This window comes from Emys orbicularis, chromosome 19, assembly GCF_028017835.1.
Source record: "Emys orbicularis isolate rEmyOrb1 chromosome 19, rEmyOrb1.hap1, whole genome shotgun sequence".
NCBI classification, from domain to species: Eukaryota; Metazoa; Chordata; order Testudines; family Emydidae; genus Emys; species Emys orbicularis.
The window spans coordinates 16,148,445-16,175,389 of NC_088701.1; the positions used below are offsets into that span (position 1 = coordinate 16,148,445).

The 26,945-nt window shown below is 44.3% G+C and overlaps 1 pseudogene; it reads right to left on the reverse strand.

Moving 5' to 3' along the window:
- The window catches only part of LOC135891603 (bromodomain-containing protein 4-like), a 141,475-nt pseudogene that overhangs the window by 40,911 nt on the left and 73,619 nt on the right, over positions 1 to 26,945 (reverse strand).

The following is a 26,945-nucleotide window of genomic DNA, read 5'->3' on the forward strand; positions in this document are numbered from 1 at the left end:
TTATTTTTTAAATAGTGGTGCTTGGGTAACAATACTTTAGCGCATCCTTCCCGAGTAATCAAATTCAGGACAGATACTAATCAAATTTTTCATGGTCCATTTTAAGTAGAATCAGGTCCAAAGACACACTGCCCTCAGAGGGGTCCCTATCAGAGCCAGGTGAGAGTCTATTCTCCTTCCCCTGCCTGCTTAGCTTTTTCTGGCCATTCACCTGGCTACAGTTCCCAGTTACCAGGCTTGTGGTACCGCACCGGGCAGAACTTCCTTCAGAAGCAGTCAATACCCATCAATGAACAACAGCCGTTGCTATTCAGTGGCAATAAGCAGCCACGTCAACACATCTGCAACAGTCTCAGAGAAAGATCATCCATCTGCCGGCTAGCAGGAACTCCCAGGAGGCAACTTTTAACGTGAAATGCAACAAGAACCTCAGATACCTGTGCAAAAGCCAGATACCTGTGAACACAGGGTTTCCACATTAAAGGATGGGAAAGGCATTTTGAAAGTCATGCCCCTAAGTAATTGAGGAATTCCACCATACTTGGTGGCACCTTAAAGACTAACAGATTTATCTGGGCATAAGATTTCGTGGGTAAAAAACCCACTTCTTTTTGCACTTCTTCTGGGTTTCTTACCCACGAAAGCTTATGCCCAAATAAATCTGTTAGTCTTTAAGGTGTCACTGGACTCCTTGTTGTTTTTGTGGATACAGACTAACACGGTTACCCCTCTGATACTTGGTACCATACTTGGTGTTAACCAGAAGCACTGCCTCCTTTTGATAGTGTTTGCAGGGTGACGTTTGCCAGCACAGTCGTCTCATGCTAGGAGGCAGTACTTCTGAGAAAGACACCCACCCATTGCAGGCCAGCAGGCATTACAAGAGTACCCTCCTAGCAGACATCAGATATATTTCACTGCGTCTGTTAGCAACAGTTCTATTTTTATATATGCAAATTCCAGGAAAAGGAGCACCTATCATTCTAGACAGGGACTTCCTGACATTTTAACTTACATACTATTTGGAACATCCATTTGCCCAATCACTAACAAAACCTAATCATGAGCAAAAAATGACTGATTTTTAGCTTGCAGAAGTTCTAACTAGGATAGCAACCTGAAATTAAGAGATCACAGTGTAGGCCAGCAAATACAGTAGAACCTCAGAGTTATGAACACACCAGTCACCCACACACCCCATTTGGAACTGGAAGCACGCAATCAGGCAGTAGCAGAGACCAAAAAAAGAAAGGCAAATACAGTGAAGCACTGTGTTAAACGTAAACTACCAAAAAAGGGAAAGTTTAAAAAAAGATTTGACAAAGGTAAGGAAACTGTTTCTCTGCTTCTTTCATTTAAATTAAGATGGTTAAAAACAGCATTTTTCTTCTGCATAATAAAGTTTCAAAACTGTATTAACTCAATGCTCAGTTGTAAACTTTTGAAAGAACCACCATAATGCTTTGTTCAGAGTTCCGAACCACCTCCATTCCCGAGGTGTTCATAACTCTGAAGTTCTACTGTATCTATATTTTGGCTGCCATTTCCCAGTATTGCTCTTTCAGCAAAGCACTGGAAACTCTTTAGCAGGACATGCAGCAGCATGTGCATGACTTCAGTAAGCAGGGATGTGTCCACAGATTAAATTTATTGAGGAAAAAAGCTGTGGCCAAATTTAGTCACTTATAAATTATAGCTACAATTTCAACACAAAACCGTGGCATTGTGTAACAGTTAAGATGTCTCAAGTACAACCACCACTAACCCAACCATTCTTCTTATTGGATGCGGAACTTGGCAAACCAATTTACAGCGGCCTCATCACTGAAACGAAAAGCCCTCAGACTAAAAAGCTAGGGAAAGCAGTGGAAAGGCCGAAGGGTAGTACTCTGTTTTGAAAATGCTGTTTCCCTAGGCTGAATCTCAGGAATCTTCTGAGTGTCGGGTGAATGGTAATATGAAAATAAGCGTTCTGGAGGTCGGGGGCCAAAAGCCAGTGTCCTTTCTCTAACCACAATAATTCTGACATTAGAGTCACCACTTTGAAATGTTGTGTTCTCATAAATTTGTTGAGTTTTTGTAAATCCAGGATGGGTTTCCACCTGCCAGTCTTTTTCTGAGTTAGAACGTAATGGGAATAAAAACCTCTCCCCGTGTTCTGATGGTACAGGTTCTATGGCACCTAATTGTACGAAGTGATTTATTTCCTGTTACAACAGGTGCTCATGAGAGGGGTCCCTGAAGAGGGACGGGGAAGAGGGGTGGGATAGAAATAAAAAGAGGATGGAGTAGCACTTCTGGATAATCTCTAAAACTCATTTGTCTGTCATGATGGTGTTCCAGACTGGGTAGCATGGTGACAGACGGTCTCCAAATGGGTGGGGCACCATATCTGGTTTCGGAATCAGAGTGTGGTGGTCTCGTGCCCTCGATCACACCTTCAAAATGATTGTCTGGAGGTGGATGGTTGAGACGTCAAAGGTTGATCTTGGTTCTGTCGACGTCTGTTCCATTTTTGTTTATGCCATTGATTGTACTGTCTTTGTGGTCGAAAGTATGGCAGAGACCGGAATCTCTGGTTGTAAAACCTACTGTTTCTTATTTGCAGATATGAAGATATCCAGGGCTTTTAAGGTCACCCTCGGGTGCGTAGAGACACACCGGTTTTGTCTGTGAATAATTTTTGATCTTCAAAGGGCAAGTCCTCAACAGTTGCTTGGACCTCCCTTGGGAACCCAGAAAGATGGAGCCAGGATGCATGGTGCATGACCATAGATGTAGCAATGGACCATGCTGCTGTGTCTGCAGAGTCAAGAGAGGCCTGTAGAGCCATCCTGGCGATGAGATACCCCTCAGAAATGTTTGCCTTATATTGCTCTTTTTTGTCATCAGGCAAACTTTCAATAAATTCTGACATTTTAGCAAACAGACTGTGTGTGTATTTTGCCAGTAGGGCCGCATAATCAGCTATGTGGAACTGGAGTGTGGCGGAGGAGTAGGCTTTCCATTCGAAGAGATCTAGCCTTTTCTAATCCTTATTATATGGGGTCGTTCTGGACTGGTGTTGTTTTCCCCTTTGGTTGACCGTACCCACCACCAGAGAGTTTGGTGCGGGGTGAGTGAATAAAAACTCAGCGCCTTTTGCTGTCATGTAATACTGTTTATCAGACCGCTTACACGAGGGAGGGGCTGTAGAAGGTGTCTGCCAGGTTATTTTTACAGGCTCCCTGATAGCATCATGAATTGGCAGGGCTATCTTTGCTGCTGGGGATGCCTGGAGTATGTCCGTGAGCTTGTGTTAAGTCTCTGGTAGTTGTGCTTTTGAAGAGGTCTTGAAAAGATATAAAATCATCCCCTGTAGTTTGGGGGAAGGGGGGGAGGAGGAGAGAAGAATGAGATGTGAGTGGGCAGCAAAGTGTCACCTTCAGTTGTGTCCTCAGGCTCCTGGGTCTCTTCCTCTTGTGTCTCTGAGGGTGCTGGGACAGTTGGCAAAGAGGACCATGCTACTATGGACCTAGACGGGATAGGGGGCCTGAGGTTTTGGGCCCTATACATTACCCGTGGATCCCAGTATGGCCAGTTTGGTGGGAATGGTATAGGGGCAGTGCCCATGGTTGACCATACCAGCCCTGCATGTCTGTAGATGTTTAGTGATGAAGTGTATATTACTGCCTCATCCTCTTCTTCCTCATCATTGGAGATAGGAGGGGCTGATCCACAGGGAGTGGTTAACAGGCTTGGTCCTGGTCTAGATTGGGTAATGTCCGTACCGAGTAGAGGAGATTCAAGTGTTGAGGCCACTTTCAGGTCCACATGCCCAATTGCTGCGGAACTGTGACACTCGGTGCCAGGGACGTGCACTGACCAGGAATAAGAGTTGAAGCTGTCAGTGCCGATGACAGAGCTGTGCTTCATAGGTACAGCAGGTGGCGCCATTGTACTGCTCGGTGCAGAGGTTTTCTTCTGCTGCGTAGGTGCCAAGTTGGGAGGCTTGACTTTACTGTGTGAACCTCTATTAGAGCTTGCCCACATAGGGTCTTTAGCTCCTCGGAAAGTCTCAGTACCGGACGTTCCCGGTGCCTCACTGTCCGGCGCTCTTGGTGCCATCAGTACCGGGGCAGATTTTTCATTTGGAGATCACTTTCTTTTAGGCAATTCTCGATGTGGGGATGAGTGTGGCTTTTTGGTATCCTTTCTAGAAGCAGGCTCCTTAGCAGCCGCTGTTGAAGCAGATCCCGTCAGATGCTGCCGCCAGTTGGCCAGGAAGCGTCCTGGACTCGGGGTTGGAGGCCAGTCTGAGGGATTTCTTCATCATAAGGAGCTTCAATTGGAGATCCCTGGCCTTCCTTGTCCAGGCTGTCAGTTTTCTGCAGTGCAGACACTTTTGGGTAATGTGTGTCTTGCCAAGGCAAGGGGACACTGTGCGTAGCCGTTAGAGACCAGTATGGAAAGTCTGCAAATCAGGCAGCGTTTAAAGCCAGGTGCGCTGGGCATGCTTGAGAGAACAAGTCCTTGGAAAGAAAAACAGGGTTTATCCCTGTTTCTCCATCCCCCCCCCCCTTTTTTTAAGGCAATAGCTGCGTACCTGACAAGGGAGGCAGGGGTAAAAGAGGAAAGGTGAAAAATATAATTTTTTTTAAAATGAAAAAGTAGAATATTAAATATGAAGGGGATGGGGCAGCTAACTACAACTAAGCTAACACTATCAGGAACAACTATGAACTATTAAGCTTATTTGAAGTAAGAGAGGGTGCTGCTGGTCACTCCGACTCAAGCCAAAAGTGGTAGAGAAGGAACTGGGGGGTTGGCTGCACACCACTAATGTAACCGCTTGGCAGGGCGCGAGATGGCTACACCGTGTGCATGGCCCAACCAGGCACTGCTACCACAAATCTCTGATTAAAAGCACATGGCATCAAGACACCTAAAGCGGAACACCCACAGGGACACTTCTAGAAGAAGAATATATGCTTTCAAAACTTCTGCTGGCTACATTTGGGATTCTGGTAATACAAGACTCAATCTACACACTGGAGAACTTCATGCTGTGGAACACACACACACACACACACACACACACACACACTCTCCCTCCCCCTCCTCCTCTCTCTCCCCCTCTTTTACAGTCTGCCTCTCTCCCTACCTGAATTCTACAGGTTGGTCTCTAAAGTGTCCTGTTACAGCTTTATTTTTTTAATCTCAACCAAAAACATTAATTTATAAAACAAAGTCCATTCTTCATAATCACAAACTTAGAACAGTGAGAATTGTGCTGTGGCTTATCCCAGACACCAGCAGCTAACTGAACATATCCAGATTGCAGGAAGGATTCGTATACTACAAGATGCAGGTCAAAGAGATGCTCAGTTCTTGAGGCTTCTGGCACATTCCACTCCTCGTGGCTATTCCTGACACACCCACTAGTAGTGGGCACAGTTTACTAGGCTAATGAGAGGCTTATTTGAAGGTACATTTCCCCAGAGGGCACACCCACTGTAATACTGAATTGGTATCAGGGAACCCTGAAGTGATGCCAACACACTAATGTCACAAATATGACATTATAACTTCACTGCAAGATCAAGCAGAGGGTGAGCTAGTGAACATTATCCTATTGGAAACTTAAATACAGAAGACAGCTGTCCAAGTACACTCTGTTTGCAGAAAGGTTCTTCCTCAACACCTGCAGTAAGCTTCCCATCCTCCACAGCTTATCACATGAACTATCTTATTTATCAGTTAAACCAAAGACTAGTGACTACACAGTGAAGTCATTGTTAAATCTGCTTATAAAGATGATAGAAACCAGTAAGCCATTTTCTCCACTAGGATCCTATACTACTGGTGTTAGAAGAGTAACCTTTCAGCAAGGTGGTGGTCAAACCCACAAAGATGCTAATTAAAACCTATTTTCAAATACAACATACAAGAGATGTAAAAAAACATTTGTTGAGCAAGAGCTTTGGGCCTGAACTAAACCAGTGCAGAGCAATGTTTTATGGAACACTAGTCTACTTTCTATGGAGAGAGGGGGCTGTATAGCTTGGATGGCCTTCATCCCAGGAGAACGGGAACCAATCTTCTAGGGGACAGACTGCCTAGACTAGACAGGTGGGCATTAAACTAACAAAAGGGGAGGATGAAAGCAGGGAACAAATGATGTTGAAAACAAAAGGAATCAAGGAACAAAGGGATGTGAAGAGAAGAAATGCTATAATTGCCTATACATCAATGCCAGGAGCCTGGGTAATAAAAAAAGTAGAAATGGAATTGCTCATTTACAAGTGTATCATCTCACTTGTTCATATCACTGAAACCCAGTGGGAAAATTAGCATGATTGGAATGTTAAAACTAATGGTTATAAGTAGCTATTTAGGAAAGACTAAGCCCAGGTCTACACTAGTGGGGGGGTCGACCTAAGATACGCAACTTCAGCTACGCGAATAGCGTAGCTGAAGTCGGCGTATCTTAGGTTGACTTACCTGGCTGTGAGGACGGCGGCGAGTCGACCGCTCCCGCTCCCCCGTCAACTCCGCTTCCATCTCTCGTGAGCTGGAGTTCCGGAGTCGATGGGGAGCGTGATAGGGGATTGATTTTATCATGTCTTCACTACCCGATCCGGCGGGTAGTGAAGACCTGCCCTAAGTGGACAAAAGGGGGTGGAGATTGGCATTCTGTCAAAACCAGCACTGCCTGCTTCCGAGTTACTGAGAAGTCAAAAGCAAGTGATCTTGAAAGCTTATGGATCAATGTTCTCTAACAGATTAAGGCACAAGATGGGGTATTAGCTGGTGGCTGTTACAGACCACCAAATCACAATGGAGAACAGGATGGCTGTATCCTTAAAAGACCTACCTATAACTTGGGGAGGAGTTCAATTTGAATGACATGCTCGAGGGTCTCATGCTGCCAGTATTAAAACATCCTCAGAATTTTTAAAACTATAAATGACAATTTCCTAACTCAAAAAATGATGCATCCAATATGGGGAAAAATCTATAGTAGACCTCACCTTGACAAATGAAGAATTAGTCACAGAACTAAAATATTCAGAGATGCAAGTGATTATGATTTGATCGCATTTGTTAATAATGTCCAAGCCAGTAATATGGATAAGTAATGTTTTAAAAGGCTAATTTCACAAAGATGAAGATAACTCAGTCAAATCAGCTGGAAGAAAGAATTTACACACAAAAATGTAAATGATAATTGGGAACTGTGTAAGAACTTTTAACTAAATGCTCAAAAAGTCACAACTGAGAAAGATGGTTAACAATGGAGAACACTGAATAAAAGACCAGCCAAGCCAAGGGGAAGTGAAAGCAACTATAAAATAATTCACACAGAGAGAGAGAGAGAGAGAGAGAGAGAGAGAGAGAGAGAGAGAGAGAGATGAAAATGAAATGAAAAGAGGGGAAGTTGATTGCAATATATATAAATTAGAAGGTAGAAAATATAGAAAATTGATAAGGGAAGCAAAAGTATACAGAGAAATCTGTGGTCAGCAGAGTTAAGAATAAAAAGTTTTTACATTATATTAAGAACAAAAGGAATCATAACAATGCTATTAGTCCATTACTTAATGGAAATGATAGAGTTGTCAATAATAATATGGCAGAATCATAGATCCATAGAATATCAGGGTTGGAAGGGACCTCAGGAGGTCATGTAGTCCAACCCCCTCCTGCTCAAAGCAGGACCAATCCCCAACTAAATCATCCCAGCCAGGGCTTTGTCAAGCCTGACCTTAAAAACCTCTAAGGAAGGAGATTCCACCACCTCCCTAGGTAACCCATTCCCAGTGCTTCACCACCCTACTAGTGAAAAAGTTTTTCCTAAGATCCAACCTAAACCTTCCCCACTGTAATTTGAGACCATTACTCCTTGTTCTGTCATCCGGTACCGCTGAGAACAGTCTAGATCCATCCTCTTTGGAACCCCCTTTCAGGTAGTTGAAAGCAGCTATCAAATCCCCCCTCATTCTTCTCTTCTGCAGACTAAACAATCCCAGTTCGCTCAGCCACTTCTCATAAGTCATGTGCTCCAGCCTCCTAATCATTTTTGTTGCCCTCCGCTGGACTCTTTCCAATTTTTCCCACAGCCTTCTTGTAGTGTGGGGCCCAAAATTGGACACAGTACTCCAGATGAGGCCTCACCAGTGTCGAATAGAGGGGAGTGATCACGTCCCTCGATCTGCTGGCAATGCCCCTACTTACACAGCCCAAAATGCCGTTAGCCTTCTTGGCAATAAAGGCACACTGTTGACTCATATCCAGCTTCTCAGCCACTGTAACCCCTAGGTCCTTTTCTGCAGAACTGCTGCTTAGCCATTCAGTCCCTAGTCTGTAGCAGTGCATGGGATTCTTCCGTCCTAAGTGCAGGACTCTGCACTTGTCCTTGTTGAACCTGATCAAATTTCTTTTGGCCCAATCCTCTAATTTGTCTAGGTCCCTCTGTATCCTATCCCTACCCTCCAATGTATCTACCACTCCTCCCAGTTTAGTGTCATCTGCAAACTTGCTGAGGGTGCAGTCCATACCATCCTCTAGATCATTAATGAAGATACTGAACAAAACCAGCCCCAGGACCGACCCTTGGGGTACTCCGATTGATACCAACTAGACATGGAGCCATTGATCACTACACGTTGAGCCCGACGATCTAGCCAGCTTTCTATCCACCTTACAGTCCACTCAACCCACCCATACTACTTTAACTTGCTGGCAAGAATACCGTGTCATTTATTTCTGTTCTGCTTTTGAGAAAGAGCCAGATGAATTCACAACATAAGATGATGACGAAACACTTTCCATTCCAACAGTAACTAAGAAGCACATTAAACAGCAGCTACTGAAGTCAGACATTTTTAAAATCAGCAGCTCTGGGTAACTTGCCTCCAAGAGTTTTAAAAGAGCAAGCTGAGGAGCTTGCTGCACTCAACATGATTTTCAATAAGTCTTGGAATAGTGGAGAAGTTACAGAGGAAAGAAACCAAGCTAAGGTTGTGCCAGTATTTAGAAAGGATACACAGGATGACTCAAGTAACTATAGGCCTCTCCGACTGACACTGAGCCTGGGCAAAATAATGGAGCAGCTGCTATGGGACTTGATTAATAAAGGAGGGTAATGCCAATTAGACATGATTCATATAAAAAAGATCTTGTCAAACTAACTTGATTTTTTAAATTTAAAAGTATGATATTATATTCCCTCAGAATTTGGCACTGTTGCAACTGCTATTGGAATACTATATCCAGTTCTGGTGTCCACAATTCCAGGACGTTGAAAAATTTGGAGAGGTTAAATAGGTAAAGGCTCAAGGAGCTCAATTTATTTAACTCAGCCCTGGTCTACATTGGGTGTGGGGGGAAAATCGATCTAAGTGAATAACGTAGCTGAAGTCAACATACTTAGATCTACCATTGGAACATCTTACCAAGGGCTGTTGTTGAGTCTCTCTGGAAATTTTTAAATCAAGGTTGGATTGGTCTTATTCAAATCTGAATTAATGTAGGGATGTCCTATGTCCTGCAATATACAGGAGGTCAGTCCTAGATCACAATGGTCCCTTCCAGCCTTAAGACTATGAATCTATGAACCAAGCTCCAAAAAACCTAAATTATTAAAAATGTGTAGGCTTGAGATGTAAGCACACAATACAAATATCGAACGTAAGTTTACATGCATAGTTTTACTCATTGTAATTTTAAATATCCTTCAATGTGATGTAGTTCACCTTTAAATAAACAAAGTATAAAGCATTCAGGCTGAAAACCCCACCATGCAAAGATCCACACAAAGCCAATGCATCAGTTTAGCCCTCAAAATAGAGCATGAGTGATAATTCAGTGGGGCACATGCCTTGTGTAAGCTGTCTACACAAAGCTGAATTTATCTTCAGTGAAGAGCATTTCATCTCAAAGGTAGCAAGCACACTTTTTCAAATGATGGCAGATTATTACAAAATGCAATAAAAATATGTTGTATATACATAACCTTGGAAAACCCACCCAGTAGATAGATCTATCAAAATTAAAAGCTGTCACCAATAAGAATGCCTCTTAGGTGCAAAAACGACTTCAGTGCTTTATTCTGCTTGTTGCTCCTGTTTTCAGATGCTTTTTGCATTAGGAGCATGGTTACATCTAAACCTTAATATTCTTGAAGGGTTATGTAGGTGTCACCAAAACAAACATGCAAGTAACGTTAGACTTTTGAGAATCAGTTTCCCTTCAGTTACTAATCCTTTCCTAATTACAGTAGAACCTATTTGCCATGATGACTTAATTAACCAAATTAGCTGTTACATGAAAACACAGTAAAGCTCAGGGAAATGGTATAATACAACATACTCTGCTTGTTTGACTACTGTAATTTACTTTTATGGGCCTTCACAATGTACTGATAGTATATTTAGTAAATATAATGAAGTGACAGTAATAAGATTTCACTCCTATAATCCTCATCTTTTAAACTTCACTGAAAAGTAAGGAGAGAACCATTTACTTGTGCTAATTATAATGTATACATATTAGTATGGTTCTACTGCATAAGCAGGGTGCCCAAAGGCAAACATGGTCAAGGGAGTTCTAAAATGTGGCCCATATCCATTCGCTGTCAACAGCTCAGATATCCAATGTAGATAAGCAGCTGAAATTAAGATTAAGCACTGTATGTTGTGACTTGTAGTTTGACGATTACATGAGGGTGGCTGTTAATTTTTTGCTATTTTATTCAAATTGCATGGACCCTGCAACCAGTGGGCACTAGAGGGTACCCCTGAACAATAACAAGGACTGAACTCAAGAGTGGTCAGTAAAGTACTTTACCTGCTTCCTTCCTCCCACGTCCTCTTCCTTTTGCCTGGACTATTACAATTTCAGTTTCTTCCTCAGTCATTTCAGAGATTTTCTGCAGAAAAAGCTTTTCTAGAGCTTCTGCCATTAAGACTATGTCATCCCCTGGCTGGATTAACGATAGATAAAATAAATTAGGCCTGGCACACACTTTCGAAGCAAGGTTTGCATGAGATTGTAACCTAGAAAATTAATGCCACATTTAGGATTTTGCTCCGTCTTTTTCTCCCTTTAATATTGAGTTTAGTCATAACCAAGATTGAAAATACAACAAAACCATTTCCGTACAGACATCATACATCTTTCACCCACCTATCCTATCCTGCACTCTAATACAGCGATCCCCAAACTTTTGAAGATCACATCCCCCTTACCTCGTGTCTTCCCCCCACCCCCCAGTACCTCCCTGAACCGGGGCTGGGAGTGGGGATGCGGCATGGGGGAGACACGGACAGCGATAAGGGGGACTCAGGGTGGGGCAGGAGCAGAGCCGCAGCTGGGCTGGGATGGGGGCTGGCATCCAGGCCCACGGTCGGGTGTGGCTCCACTCCAGGCCTTGCCCCCAGCCTCAGCCTCAGCCTGGGAATGGAGCTGGGGCCACCGGCCAAGGCTGGGGATGGGGCCAGGCACACATGTGGGGCTGGGAACTGGGGATGCAGCTAGGGGGCGGAGCAGAGCAGAGCTGGGGACAGTTAGGGGCTGGATGGCACTCCCTCCCTGTCCCCGTGGGGGCTGGCCCAGGCCCCGCCCTGCCCTGCCCCCCCAGACAGTCATCCACACCCCTTAGGGGAGCTCACCCCACACTTTGGGGACCTCTGCTCTAATACTTCTGGATCCCAACCAAGTGGTTCCTCTAATGTTTCTTTTTTAAATGTTTACATTAGGAGTAGTAGTAGTGGTATTTATATTATGATCATATCCAAAGGCCTATGGCCCTACGACACTGGATGCTGAACAAACAGAAAAGAGAGATACATTATCTTTGCACTGAAGGGCTTACATTCTAAAGACAGCACAAACAGATGATGGGTAGAGAGATGTGAATACAACGTACAGACAAATGAGTATGGTGAAGAACAGCTTTGTTGCTGCACCGTAATTTGGTTTTTCAACTGGAAACAGAAGTAGGGAGTGGGAAAAGAAAGGAAGTGGAATAATCCCAGTTTGTCACCTGCTAGTGGTATGATCAGCAGGCTGCATTTTGTAGGCATCATGGCAGGTGTGTGTTAAGGAGGGATCTGAAGGACAATATGGCAATGGCTCTTTGGATTTTATCAGGGAATTTTACCCACTCATAAGGGGAATTATGGGAGAAAGCATAGAGATGTTTAAGGAAGAAGCTGACTGGTGGGCAGCCAAGGCTGGGAATTCTGGCAGTGAGAAGGAAAGGGTCATTATAAAAAGAAGCCAGTTGCGAACCAGCTGAGTGGTGAACAGCGGAGAGGCTAACAGAGGAAGTTTGACTAGCAGTTCACCTGGGAAGAGCCCACTGAGGCTTTCATCTTGCAGGCTTCTCTGAGTAGTTACTGCAACAGCTAAGGAAGCTCTTAGAAGGGAGGTAATATGGATGGTGAGTGATCAGCTGTTGTGACCTGCACAGGATGTGCCATGTTTATCTTTCTTCCACAGGACAGAAGCGACTTTGTCCGTACAAAGTGCAAGCTGGTCTCCATACTGAAAGAGAAGGTTCAAGGACTGGAGAAACAAGTATCAACACTGCACTGCATAAGAGAAAACAAAGGTTTCCTGGACAGAGGTCAGGATATGCTTCTGCGGGCACAACATTCTGAAGAATCAGAACAGGCTGCACAGTGGGGACAGAAGGACGGTGAAGAAAATTGGCAGCATGTTACCTCCAGAAGAAGAAAGAGGAGCATCCATGTACCAGCAATGCAGATACAGCTGAGCAACCGTTTTCATGTTCTCTCCACAGGTACTAATGCAGAGAGTGGACTAGATGATACATCCAAGGGAAGGGAGCAGAAGGAGACTCCACAGATTAGAAGGCATGAGATGCACTGTCCTACGGATAGAGGTTCCACAACCACCACTCCCAAGAGAAGGAGGCGGGGGGGGGGGTCGGGGACTTCCTCCTAAGGGGGACTGAGTCATCTATCTGCCGCCCTGACCGAGAAAACTGAGAGGTCTGCTGCTTGCCAGGAGCTAGGATTCACGATGTGACAGAGAGACTGCCGCCACTCATCAAGCCCTCGGATCACTACCCCTTCCTGCTTCTCCACGTGGGCACCAATGATACTACCAAGAATGACCTTGAGCAGATCACTGCAGACTACGTGGCTCTGGGAAGAAGCATAAAGGAATTTGAGGTGCAAGTGGTGTTCTCGTCCATCCTCCCTATGGAAGGAAAAGGCCCATGTAGAGATTGTTGAATCGTAGAAGTCAACGAATGGCTACGCAGATGGTGTCAGAGAGAAGGCTTTGGATTGTTTGACCATGGGATGGTGTTCCAAGAAAAAGGATTGCTAGGCAGAGACGGGCTCCACCTAACGAAGAGCAGGAACAGCATCTTCGCAAGCAGGCTGGCTAACCTAGTGAGGAGGGCTTTAAACTAGGTTCACCGGGGGAAGGAGACCAAAGCCCTGAGGTAAGTGGGGAAATGGGATACCGGGAGGAAGCACGAGCAGGAGAGTGCAAGAGGGGAGGACTCCTGCCTCAAACTGAGAAAGCAGGACGATCAGCGAGTTATCATAAGTGCCTATACACAAATGCAAGAAACCTGGGAAAAAAGCAGGGAGAACTGGAAGTCCTGGCACAGTCAAGGAACTATGATGTGATTAGAATAACAGAGACTTGATGGGATAACTCACATGACTGGAGTACTGTCATGGATGGATATAAACTGTTCAGGAAGGACAGGCAGGGCAGAAAAGGTGGGGGAGTTGCATTGTATGTAAGAGAGCAGTATGACTGCTCCGGTATGAAACTGCAGAAAAACCTGAGAGTCTCTGGATTAAGTTTAGAAGTGTGAGCAACAAGGGTGATGTCGTGAAGGTAATCTGCTATAGACCACCAGACCAGGGGGATGAGGTGGACGAGGCTTTCTTCCGGCAACTAACAGAAGTTACTAGATCACAGGCCCTGGTTCTCATGGGGGATTTCAATCACCCAGATATCTGCTGGGAGAGCCATACACCAGTGCACAGACAATCCAGGAAGTTTTTGGAAAGTGTAGGAGACAATTTCCCGGTGCAAGTGCTGGAGGAACCAACTAGGGGCAGAGCTCTTCTTGACCTGCTTCTCACAAACAGGGAAGAATTTGTAGGGGAAGCAAAGTGGATGGGAACCTGGGAGGCAGTGACCATGAGATGGTCGAGTTCAGGATCCTGACACAAGGAAGAAAGAAGAACAGCAGAATAAGGACCCTGGACTTCAGAAAAGCAGACTTTGACTCCCTCAGGGAACTGATGGGCAGGATCCCCTGGGAGAACAACATGAGGGGGAAAGGAGTCCTGGGGAGCTGGCTGTATTTTAAAGAATCCTTATTGAGGTTGCAGGAACAAACCATCCCGATGTGTAGAAAGAATAGCAAATATGGCAGGCGACCAGCTTGGCTTAACAGTGAATTCCTTGCTGATCTTAAACACAAAAAAGAAGCTTACAAGAAGTGGAAGATTGGACAAATGTCCAGGGAGAAGTATAAAAATATTGCTCAGGCATGCAGGAGTAAAATCAGGAACGCCAAATCACACTTGTAGTTGCAGCTAGCAAGGTATGTTAAGAACAACAAGAAGGGTTTCTACAGGTATGTTAGCAACAAGAAGGTGGTCAAGGAAAGTTACTGAATGGGGGAGGCAATCTAGTGACAGAGTATGTGGAAAAAGCTAATGTACTCAATGCTTTTTTTGCCTCGGTCTTCACGAAAAAGGTCAGCTCCCAGACTACTGCACTGGGCAGCACACTATGGGGAGGAGGTGACCAGCCCTCTGTGGAGAAAGAAGTGGTTCAGGACTATTTAGAAAAGCTGGATGAGCACAAGTCCATGGGGCCGGATACACTGCTAAAGGAATTGGCGGATTTGATTGCAGAGCCACTGGCCATTATCTTTGAAAACTCATGGTGATCGGGGGAGGTCCCGGATGATTGGAAGAAGGCTAATGTAGTGCCCATCTTTAAAAAAGGGGAGGAGGAGGATCCGGGGAACTACAGGCCGGTCAGCCTCACCTCAGTCCATGGAAAAATCAAGGAGCAGGTCCTCAAGGCATCAATTCTGAAGCACTTAGAGGAGAGGAAAGTGATCAGGAACAGTCAGCATGGATTCACCAAGGGCAAGTCATGCCTAACTAACCTAATTGCCTTCTATGATGAGATAACTGGCTCTGTGGATGAGGGGAAAGCAGTGGACGTGTTATTCCTTGACTTTAGCAAAGTTTTTGACACTGTCTCCCACAGTATTCTTGCCAGCAAGTTAAAGAAGTATGGGCTGGATGAATGGACTATAAGGTGGATAGAAAGCTGGCTAGATCGTCGGGCTCAACGGGTAGTGATCAATGGCTCCAGGTGTAGTTGGCAGCCAGTATCAAGTGGAGTGCCCCAAGGGTCGGTCCTGGGGCCGGTTTTGTTCAATATCTTCATTAATGATCTGGAGGATGGCGTGGATTGCACCCTCAGCAAGTCTGTAGATGACACTAAACTGGGAGGACTGGTAGATATGCTGGAAGGTAGGGATAGGATACAGAGGGAGCGAGACAAATCAGAGGACTGGGCCAAAAGAAATTTGATAAGGTTCAACAAGGACAAGTGTAGAGTCCTGCACTTAGGACCGAAGAATCCCATGCACTGCTCCAGACTAGGGACAGAGTGGCTAGGCAGCAGTTCTGCAGAAAAGGATCTAGGGGTTACAGTAAACGAAAACCTGGATATGAGTCAACAGTGTGCCCTTGTTGCCAAGAAAAATTGGAAAGAGTCCAGCGGAGGGCAACAAAAATGATTAGGGGGCTGAAGCATATGACTTATGAGGAGAGGCTGAGGGAACTGCGATTGTTTAGTCTGCAGAAGAGAAGAATGAGGGGGGATTTGATAGCTGCTTTCAACTACCTGAAAGGAGGTTCCAAAGAGGATGGACTAGACTGTTCTCAGTGGTACCAGATGACAGAACAAGGAGTAATGGTCTCAAGTTTCAGAGGGGATATTAGGAAAACTTTTTCACTAGGAGGGCAGTGAAGCACTGGAATGGGTTACTAGGGAGGTGGTGGAATCTCCTTCCTTAGATGTTTTTAAGTTCAGGCTTGACAGCCCTGGCTGGGATGATTTAGTTGGGGATTGGTCCTGCTTTGAACAGGGAGTTGGACTACATGACCTCCTGAGGTCCCTTCCAACCCTGATATTTTATGAATATGCTGATAATATTACTAGATGAGTTTGGTATTGATGGGGCTAAGTTAGGAACATCCTTAAAGATGAAGACAAGAAACCTGTATGTGATGCACAGGTGAAGGTGGTGTCAACGTGAGGAATCAACAAGAGCTGATATCGTCAGAGCAACAAGCCAAGACGATCATTTTAGCAGCAGCTCCTCATGGAAGCAGGCAGCAGCAGTTAAGGGCAGAAGAGGGGAGACTGCAGTTGTCAAGACATGAATGATGAGGGCTTGAGTGAAAGTTTTGGCTGTGTGGACAGAGGTCATATTTTAAAGATGTGCAAGAAAACAGCAATATTTAAAAAAAGAACTGAATTCATGGGTGGAGGGTATAATAGGCCAGGGAAGCTCTGCATGCCAGCCCGGGCTGCCGGACTCCTGGTTGCAGGGTTTGGCAGCGAAGTTTTTGCTTTATTATGCCCCATGCAGGTTCCAGGGCGCCTGAGGAGGCACATACCACCTCCTCAGCTGCTCTGGAACTTGCATGGGGCATATCAGACACTTTTCCCCTGGGCGGGTTGGGTCCGGGGAGGGGGAAGCACGGCACAGCTTCGGCCAACCCAAGGCTTTGGGGGGCGGGGGAGAGAAGAGGGTCTCCACCCACCACCCAAGGCTTGGGGGGGGGGGCCCTCCATCCACCACCCATGACTGAATGTGTGGGTCCAGTGACAGGGCAGAGTCAAAAGCTTACACCCAGGTTATGGGCCTGAGTGCCTGGGAGGAAGGGGGAATGTGGAGGGCTTGAAAGGAAAGATCAAGAACTGAGTTTTGGCCATGTTAAGGTTAAGATGATGACTGGACTTCCATGAAGAGATGTCAGAAAAACAGGTTGAGATACTAGACTGGATAAAAAGAGATAATATATCAGTGGAGAGGTAAGATTGTGAGTCATGAGCATAAAGATCATAACTAAAACCATGTTTGCAGATAGAATGCCTAGAGTGTTGAGGGAGAAAAAGAGAAAGCCCTAGGAGGAAGCCTTGAGGGACACAACAGCAGAAGAAAATATGAACGAGCAGTCTGAGGAAAAAAGAACCATGAGAAGACAGAATCATGAAAAGCCAACAAAGGGGAAAATTTCCAGACGTAAGGAGTGGTTGATGGTGTCTAAAGCTGCCGAGAGGTCAAGGAGGATAAAGAAAGAGTACAGAAACTGAGTTTTGGCCATGGAAAGGTCATTAGAGACTTTACTGTGCAATTTCAGTGAAGTGCAGAGGGCAGAAGCCAGTTTGGAGGGTCAACAACAGAACTGGAAGAAAAACTCCAAACAGCAGTTGCAGATAGAATGTTTAATGAGTTTGGAGATGAAGGTGAGAAGAGAGATTGGACCATGGTCTGAGGGGGAAGATAAGGAGGCCTAAACATGCTTGCATTGTAAGGGAAAAGGAATGCGATGAAAGAGAGGATGATAAGAGTGAGAAAAGGGTGAGAGCAGATGTAAGGGAGGTTAGAAGACAAGAGCGGATGGGGCACTTGGGCAGGAAGAGGAGAGGAGGCAGGAAGTCTTGGTGCCAATGATGGGGAAGGAGGAGTGTGTACTAAGGGCAAGAGGAGGAAGGGAAGTGTAGTGTAGTGGGAGGATCACACTAGATCTTTGAACAAATGAACAAAATCCTGTGGGGGTCACACAGCTTCTTCGCTGCCTATGGAACCTACAAGTTAATAACTCACTCTAAGGAAGCGTCTCTTAACACTTAGTCCCAGATCCCGTTCACAGCTCCTTGTTCTTAAGACTATTACCTTCTCCAACAGTTTGGTGGCCTCCATCTTCTCTCTACCTCATAGTTTCACAACTCAGCCATGTCCCCTATTTCAGTTTTAGAAGCATAAATCAATTCTTTTCCCGACCTATCCTCAATTATAAACACCCCACTCCCTGCCACCCTAGAGATCTTTTCTGCTCTCTGTATCTTTTTTAATTCCTTGATAGCCCCCCTGTAAAATGGCATGCAGAACAGTGCACACTGTGCAAGGGGGAATCGCATAGCGCTATAGTAAGAACACAACTGGGCCCAAAGGATTCATTGCAGCATTCCACTTCTCACCTCCTTCCTACCACCAAGCATGTAGCCTCACCCCCCAGCAGTCTCCGGCCTCTTAACCATAGATATTTAAATGCCAATATCCACTATTAACTCATCTGAGAGAATATCAGGAAGATAGGTCTGTCTTGTCTTTTCATTGCATAAAGGCAAGAGGGGCCTAAACGGCTATCAAATTATTAGTATCCACAGTTCTCAAGAAACTAACTGTTAATCTGGATTCAGTTACATTTAAGGATTGTTATAATAAGTAACATCTGAACCAACCACATGCAGTTCTGAAGTGGTGCAATGATTACAGTACATTCGTTTGGCAGGCCGAAATTCATAGTCATATACCTTATTGTAGATGTAACAATTTGTAAACATTGTATTAAAGTCCTGGATACATTCTTGAGCATTCCAGTAGTAGTTATTCTCCAAACGTTTCCTTATTGTTCCCATGTCCATAGGAGTTTTAATAATCTTATAATAATCCTGTGGAAATCAGAGAGAGAAATATCAGTTTAGAACCTGGAAAAATCCAACAGTGCTGGTACATAAAGTGCATATTTACAGGTACTATTATAGGATAAATGCAAAGCTTTGATAAGCTTTTTCATGCCTCTTACTTCTAATCACTGAACTTTACTGATTACTCTAACCCAGGGATGCTCAACCTATGACCCACGGGCCATAAACAGCCCACTAGATTTCATAAGGCCCGTGGCCTGCTTCAACACAATATACTAACGGCTGATTCATTAGAGTTTTGTCGTCATATTTACATCATTTTCGTTTAAACAAGGATGTAAAATCTGTTTGGCCCACACAAGGTTGTGTGTAGGTTTATGTGGCCCTCCTGTGTTATAAGGTTAGGCACCACTGCTCTAACCAAACCCGTGGGGAGCTTTCAAATGAAAACTATACTCAGAACTCCTATCTATCACAAAGAGTTCTTGCCTCAGCCACCATCAATCACTTTACAGTAACTTAGGCCGGGTCAACACTACAAAGTTAGGCTGATGTATATCATCTTGGGTTGATCTATTTGTGCATAAAATGGTATTTGGCGAACGTAAGCGCCCCATTGCGGTGATGCAGTAAAACCACCTCCCTAAATTGCACTGAGCCATGGTCGATCTACTGAGGTTGACAGTGAGTGTAGATGCTGCATGACATATGTCATAGACTTTAAGGTCAGGGGATGGTCATGATCATCTAGTCTGACCTCCTGCACATTGCAGGCCACAGTACCTTACCCATCCACTCCTGAAATAAACCCCATAACTCTGGCTGAGTTACTGAAGTTCTCAAATCATGGTTTTAAGACTTCAAGTTACAGAGAATTCGCCATTTACACTAGTTTAAACCCGTAAGTGACCCGTGCAGCAGAGGAAGGCGAAAACTCCCGGGGTCTCTGCCTGGGGAAAAATTCCTTCCTGACCCCGAATATGAGCATGAACAGCCAGGCAGATACCTGGGAAAGAATTCTCTGTAGAAGCTCAGAGCCCTCCTCATCTAATGTCCCATCTCCAGCCGCTGGGGATTTTTGCTTCTGGCAGTCGCAGATGGGCCACATGCCATTGGAGGCAGTCCCATCATCCCATCCCCTCCGTAAACTTATCAAGCTCAGTCTTGAAGTCAGTTAGGTTTTGGCCCCCACTGCTTCCCTTGGAAGGCTTTTCCAGAATTTCACTCCTCTATGGTTAGGGTTAGAAACCTTCGCCTAATTTCAAGCTTAAACTTGCTGATGGCCAGTTTACATCCATTCGTTTTTGTGTCCACATTGGTGCTAAAATAACTCCTCTCCCCTCGGGTATTTATCCCTCTGACGTATTTATAGAGAGCAATCATATCTCCCCATAGCCTTCTTTTGCTTAGGCTAAACAAGGCAAGCTCTTTGAGTCTCCTCTCATAGGTAGGTTTTCGATCCTCCAGCAGTTGTCACACAATGACCAACAGTGACTGCTCTTGGTCACATTTGTGAACTCCACTGCCCAAGCATCAAGATCGGAAGATACTCCCTTACCCGTTAAAATCTCCACATATTTTTTAAAATGCCAGAGATCCTAGAAATCCGTTTGCCACCGAAAAACGTGGAATTTGCATTTTTACAGAGAATCTTTAGTTTTCACATTTCTAAAAACATATACTATGGAACTCCGATTATCCAATCTAGTTGGGATTGGGGCCAGAGTAACGGAATTTTTGATTATCCAATCAGCAGAATAGGCGGGGCTCGGGTTGCCAGCCCCAGGCGGCGGGGCTTGGTCTGTCAGCCCAAAAATTCTAAATATATCAATAAAACATTGGTGTTCAACTGATACCTATATATATTATGGCTAGGGAAACTAAAGTTCAGCATTTCATTTTAATTACAGAAAAACTACAGGGCTTTGGAGCTGTGCTCCGGTTCCGCTCCAGCTCCAGGCAAAAACCTGCAGTTCCACTGTTCCGGAGCTGCTCTGGGCTCCGCTCCAAAGCCCTGGATTTTTATGTTTTTATCATCAGATAATTTTGAGTTATCACAGAAAACTATGATTCCTGCTGATAGCCCACCTCAGTAAGCACATCTAGAAGCTCTCCTTTGTTGTGTGCAACTGCCCAACCAACCATGCCGGCTCTGTATACTAGACACTTTCCTGCTTGGAGTAGACAGGAGGTATTGGATCTACTGGGCCTGAGGGGAGAAGAGGCTGTACAGGCACAGCTGTGGACCAGCCACAGAAATGTGGACAGCTACGAAATGATTGCACAGGTGATGCAGATGAAGGAGTACAACAGGGATCAGCAGCAGTGACGTGTGAAACTGAAGGTATCGTGGAAGGCATACCACAAGGCCAGACCAGTTGCCTTTACACCAAGCTGCATGACATACTTGGCAGAAACCCCACCAGCCACCTGGATACCTCTGAGGAGCCCAAGGCAGAGAACCCTGCCTTAAACAGCAAGGAGGAGAAGTACTGGGGGGAGAGGGGTCCAGCTATGCCACAAACCAGGACCAGTTTGAGACTCTACCTCAGTTTAGCCAGTGTCACCAGCTGAGCATGAATGAGCCCAATCCAGGGTACGGAACTTCAGGTAAGCGTGTGCATACATTTTCCCTTACAATATGTAAATGTAAAGATGATGCCTGGACCAACCCTGAGATAGCAGGAGAAAGGTATTGACTTTCCATTGTTTTACTCGTTCAAGAGGAGGTAGTGGTACAACCAACAGAGGGAGAGTTATTTGCTTTTCGTTCCCAGGCAGAGTTAGGCGCAGGTTAGGAGCCCATGCAGGAGCAGTTTATGTCCATAAGGACATATCTTTTGTATCCTCCTGAGGGTACTCTGCAATCCTCTCCTCAAAAGATTTAGGGATTTTATTTCTTCCTCTCATGGCACTCCATGAAGGCTGCAACAGTGCCTTCTGAAGTCAACGAGCTAGCGGCATATGGGCTTGGGCAGTTTTGGGATGCCAGCAGCAGCTGTGCTCTCTGGGCCCGTTTTACCCTAAGGTTGACTGTGTGCTGTGTGAAGAAGTACTTATTTTTGTTTGTTTTAAACCTCCTGCCTATTAATTTCACTGGGTGCCCCCTGGCTCTTGTGTTAGCCATATTCCCTTTCTCCACACTATTCATGATTTTATAAACCTCTATCATATCCCCCTTAGTAATCTCTTTTCCAAGCTGAAAAGTCTCAGTCTTTTTAATCTCTCCTCACATGGAAGCTCTTCCATAACCTTAATCATTTTTGGTTAATGATTTCCAATACTAAGCATCTTTTTTGAGATGGGGCAACCAATTCACATGCAGTATTCAAGGTGTGGGTGCACCATGGATTTATATAGTGACATAATGATATTTTCTGTCTTATTATCTATCGCTTTCTTAATGGTTCCTAACATTGTTAGCTTTTTTGACTGCGGATGCATATTGAGCGGCATTTTCAGAGAACTCTACACAACTCCAAGATCTCTTTCCAGAGTGGTAACAGGTTCTAAATTAGCTATCATTTTGTGTGTATAGTTGGGATTGTGTTTTCCAATGTGCATTATTTTGCAATTTATCAACCATTTTCTTGCCTAGTCACCCAGTTTTCTGAGATCCCCTTCTAACTCTTCACAGTCTGTTTTGCACTTAACTATCTTGAGTAATTTTGTATCGTCTGCAAATTTTGCCAACTCACTGTTCACCCCTTTTTCCAGAACATTTATGAATATGATGAACAGCACTGTTCTCAGTACCGTTTCCTGGAGGATACCACTATTTACCTCTCTCCATTCTGAAAAGTGACCATTTATTCCTACCCTTTGTTTCCTGTCTTTTAACCAGTCCTTGATCCATGAAAGGACCTTTCCTCTTATCCCATGACGGCTTACTTTGCTCAGGGACCAGGTCAAAAGCTTTCTGAAAGTCTAAGTACAGTATATCCACTGGATTATCCTTGTCACGTGCTTGTTGTCTCCCTCAAAGAATCTAATAGGTTGGTGAGGCATGATTTCCCTTTACAAAAGCAGTGTTGACTCTTCCCCAACAAACTGTGTTCATCTATACGTCTGATAATTCTGTGTTTTGCTATAGTTTCATCCAATTTGCCTGCCACTGAAAGTTAGGCTTATTGGCCTATAATTGCTAGGATCACCTCTGGAGCTTTTTTTAAAAATTGGTGTCACAATTTATCCTCCAGGCATCTGGTACAGAAGCTGATCTAAATGATAGGGTAGTTTTGCAATTTCATATTTGAATTCCTTCAGAACTCTTGGGTGAATACCATCTGGTCCTGGTGACTTATTAGTTTCATTTATCAATTTGTTCAAAAATCTCCTCTACTGACAACTCAATCTGTGACAGTTCCTCAGATCTGTCACCTAAGAAGAGTGGCTCAGTTATGAGAAACTACTTCACATCCTCTGCAAAGACTGATGCAAAGATTTGTTTAGTTTCTCCACAATGGCCTAATCTTTTTTGAATGCCCCGTTAGCATGTTGATCGTCCGGCGAACCCACTGATTGTTTGGCAAGCTTCCTGCTTCTAATGGATGTACTTAAAAAAAAAATTGCTGTTTGTTTTTAAGACTTTGGTTAGTTGGTCTTCAAATTCTTTTTTGGCCTGCCTAATTATATTTTTACACTTGACTTGCCACAATTTATGCTCCTTTCCATTTTCCTCAGTAAGACTTAACTTCCACTTTTTAAAGGATGCCTTTTTGCTTCTCACTGCTTCTTTTACTTTGTTGTTTAGCCATGGTGGCACTTTTTTGGTCCTTTTACAATGTTTTTAATTTGGGGTATACATTTAATGTGAGCCTCTATTATGGTGTTTAAAAAAAAAATCCATGCAGCTTGCAGGCATTTCACTTTTGACTGTGCCTTTTAATTTCCATTTAACTAGCTTCCTAATTTATGTATAGTTCACCTTCCTGAAGTTAAATGCTACTATGGTGGGGCTTCTTTGCTGTCCTCCCTCCTCCCCCCCCCCCCCATGTTAAATTTAATTATATTATGGTTGCAATTACCAAGCGATTCAGCAATATTCACCTCTTGGAACAGATCCTGTGCTCTGCTTAGGACTAAATCAAGAACTGCCTTTCCCCTTGTGGGTTCTAGGACTAGCTGTTCCAAGGAGGAGTTATTGAATGGTGTCTAGAAACTTTATCTTCGCATACCATCCTTAGGTGACATGGATCCATTAATATGGGGATAGTTGAAATCCTGCATTATTATTGAGATTTCTATTTTTTACAGCCTCTCTAATCTCCCTGAGCATTTCACAATCACCATCTTGGTCAGGTGGTCGGTAATATATTTCTACTGCTATATTCACAGGGCGCTCTCTCCAGAAGAGCTCTCAATGGCTTCCCCAATCATTCTGTGCTCTTTTAGTATAGGCAGATGGCATATTTTACAACCCTTCGTCCCTCCCTGCCTGTGAAGATGTTATGTGAGCCACAGGACTCTGGCAGACAGTTAAGGAGTGACCATGGAGGCACAAGAGGCTTCAAAATGTCTGTAAGCCAATTAAGTAGGTTTACATTTAAAAATCTTCCCTTATAAAATTACTGAATATTACTGAACAGCACTGGAGGCCACAACAAACCTAGCTGCAGGCAGCCTGTAGGCTGTATGAGTACCAAGGCACTCCACTAAGGCCATGAGTATTTTAGCTTCCATCAAGGTCTATGCGAACTAATACAAAATAGCACAGATGAAGCAAGTGACTACACAGAACACAGAACAGTATTCTGAGTGGCAGGGAAGAGTGAAGTCCAAGGTGGCAAATACCTTGGCTCATCTTCTTAATGATTCCTGCTGCTTGACAGCCAGAGAGATGAATTAACTAGTCTGGACTGGGGGACAGGAGGGAATAGTATCCTAACATATTAAACAACTCAAAATATTTATTCCTAATGCATTTTCTGTCTATAAACCAGAAGGGATATTATTCCTAATTATAAATACCCTCCCCTCCACAAAATTTGAAGACTGGCTGGATCATTGAGAGTGTACCCCTCCCGGTGTCCATCTCCAAAAACCACTGATTTGGTGATTTCAGTAGGAGGGAGAAAATACCCAAGATACAAAGGACTTCATATTCTTCATAGACATTGTGGCATTACGCCCCATATACTTCATAGAGATATTGTTATATAGGATATGATTATGGCATACCTATAATGTATTTTATACAAGGTAAGACATGTGAGAGATCATTGGAAAGGTTATGATTCAGTGAATAGGATTATCCTATTTGTATGCATGTATCATTTTGGTATCTAAAGTTAGGAATACTGTCTATGCATCAATTACAAATGTGTTTACACCTGGGGAATGCCCACTAGGCAGAATGCAATCAGTTTAGATGTCTCACTGGGAAGAACAATAGGTCTTAGAAAATGCTGATCACCCACTGAGAAGCCTTCCAGGGGACGATGCAAACAGACTCTGGGTTATGGCTGCAGGGACCTGTGACCAAGTCACCTGGTACTGAACTCCATAATAATACTAGTGTTTTTCCACTGACCGGGTTTGAGGATCAAACTGGTAGACAAAGGATTCCTGCCATATGCAAAAGCTATTTAAGGCAGGGGAGTGACATCATTGTGCTTCGTTCTTCTTTGACTCCCTGTCCAAGGAAGAGGACTACTGGAAACACCTGAGAACAAGACTGGACTAGGGGAGAAGGGCTGAGCCCAGGCTAGAGAGTGTCTGGCCTGTGAAAGGAATATCTGGAGTTTTAAGCTGCAAGCAAGTGCAGCTTACCTTCAAGAATCTCGGCAATCTGCCTAAAACAACATTTGGGGTGAGAATTTGCTACTTATAACCAGTTTCTTTGGTTTATTAAGCTTAGATTGTGTGTTTGTTTTATTTGCTAGGTAATCTGCTTTGAACGGTTTGCTAGCCCTTATAATCACTTAAAATCTATCTTTTGTAGTTAATAAACTTGTTTTGTCTAAAACCAGTGTGTGGGGAAATCATAATTTGGGGCAAAAAGCTGTGTATATCCCTCTCCACATTGAGCGAGGGGGCGAATTTCATGAGCTTACACTGTACAGGTTCTCTGTGCCACGCAAGACGGTACAATTGTGTGGTTACCCTCTTGAGGGGGGTGTGCACTTGAGTACTGAGCAATTCCTTAGCTGTGCCTTCCCATACACAGTTGATCTTCAGCATCTGTGTGTACAGCTGAAGCTGGGTGTGTCCCTACCTGTATGTGTGCTGGTCAAGTGCAGTCTGAAGCCCAAGGGAGGGCTTGGCTGGCTTGCCTTACCAATACAGTGTAAATGGAGCCCAGGCTGGAGGGTCAGGCGGACTCAGTGGTACCCCAGTTCCAGGCAGCACCCCAAAGTGGGGGGAACCTGTCACAGACATGTAATGTGTAATTTGAGAAGAAGCAGCAGCAGATTTCTCAATCTGTACTTACAGGGAGGTTTAGCTTGACAGCGTCCACAGGATGATGGAAAGGCCACGCAAACTGGTGTTTCCATAGTGTCTTGAGCACCACTTTGAGTAGATACTGCAGTTGGTTGGTCTGTCGTTTGGGCTTGTTAGGGTTGGAGGTCTCTGGTGGAGGGGGGTTAGTGCCTACAATATTGCCTTGTTGGGGTTGGGTCTGTGCCTGTGTTGTAGACATTTGTGTAGTTTCTAGTCCATCCCCCATTACTGGTAAATTTCTCAGTCTTGTCCCAGGGCCGCTCTCCACAGACATGCTATTGATCCCATCGCATTCCTCACCAGGCACTCTGTAAGACAAATGCAACAGAATTAACTGCAGGTCAGTTAAAACTGACAGTTTTCATTAGTAACTACATATTGCTTAAGTACAAACCAGGAAATCACTGCATACTTCAAATTTACTGAGAATACTGGATATACTTCCAACAGCCTGCAACCTTCGCAGGATAGTTCAGTAAAAGCCTTCTGTTGTTCAGTAGCATGTATTAGCCAAATGATTGGACATATTCCTAGATCCCAAGGCTGAAAAGGATATCCCGGGTAAGTCAGTTGACTCTAGTTCCCCTCTTTTCGCACCTAGCCATTTTCTTCTGTCTCCTTACAGGATATATCTTATTTTTGTATTTGCCCATGTTAGAGTAAGTTTTTTCAACAAGGAGCCCAGAAAGGAATAGAATACCTCAATAGGAGTAGTCTTATTAATGCTGTGTAGGGAAGAATTGCCTCCTCCCTGGTATCACAAATGAGAACCA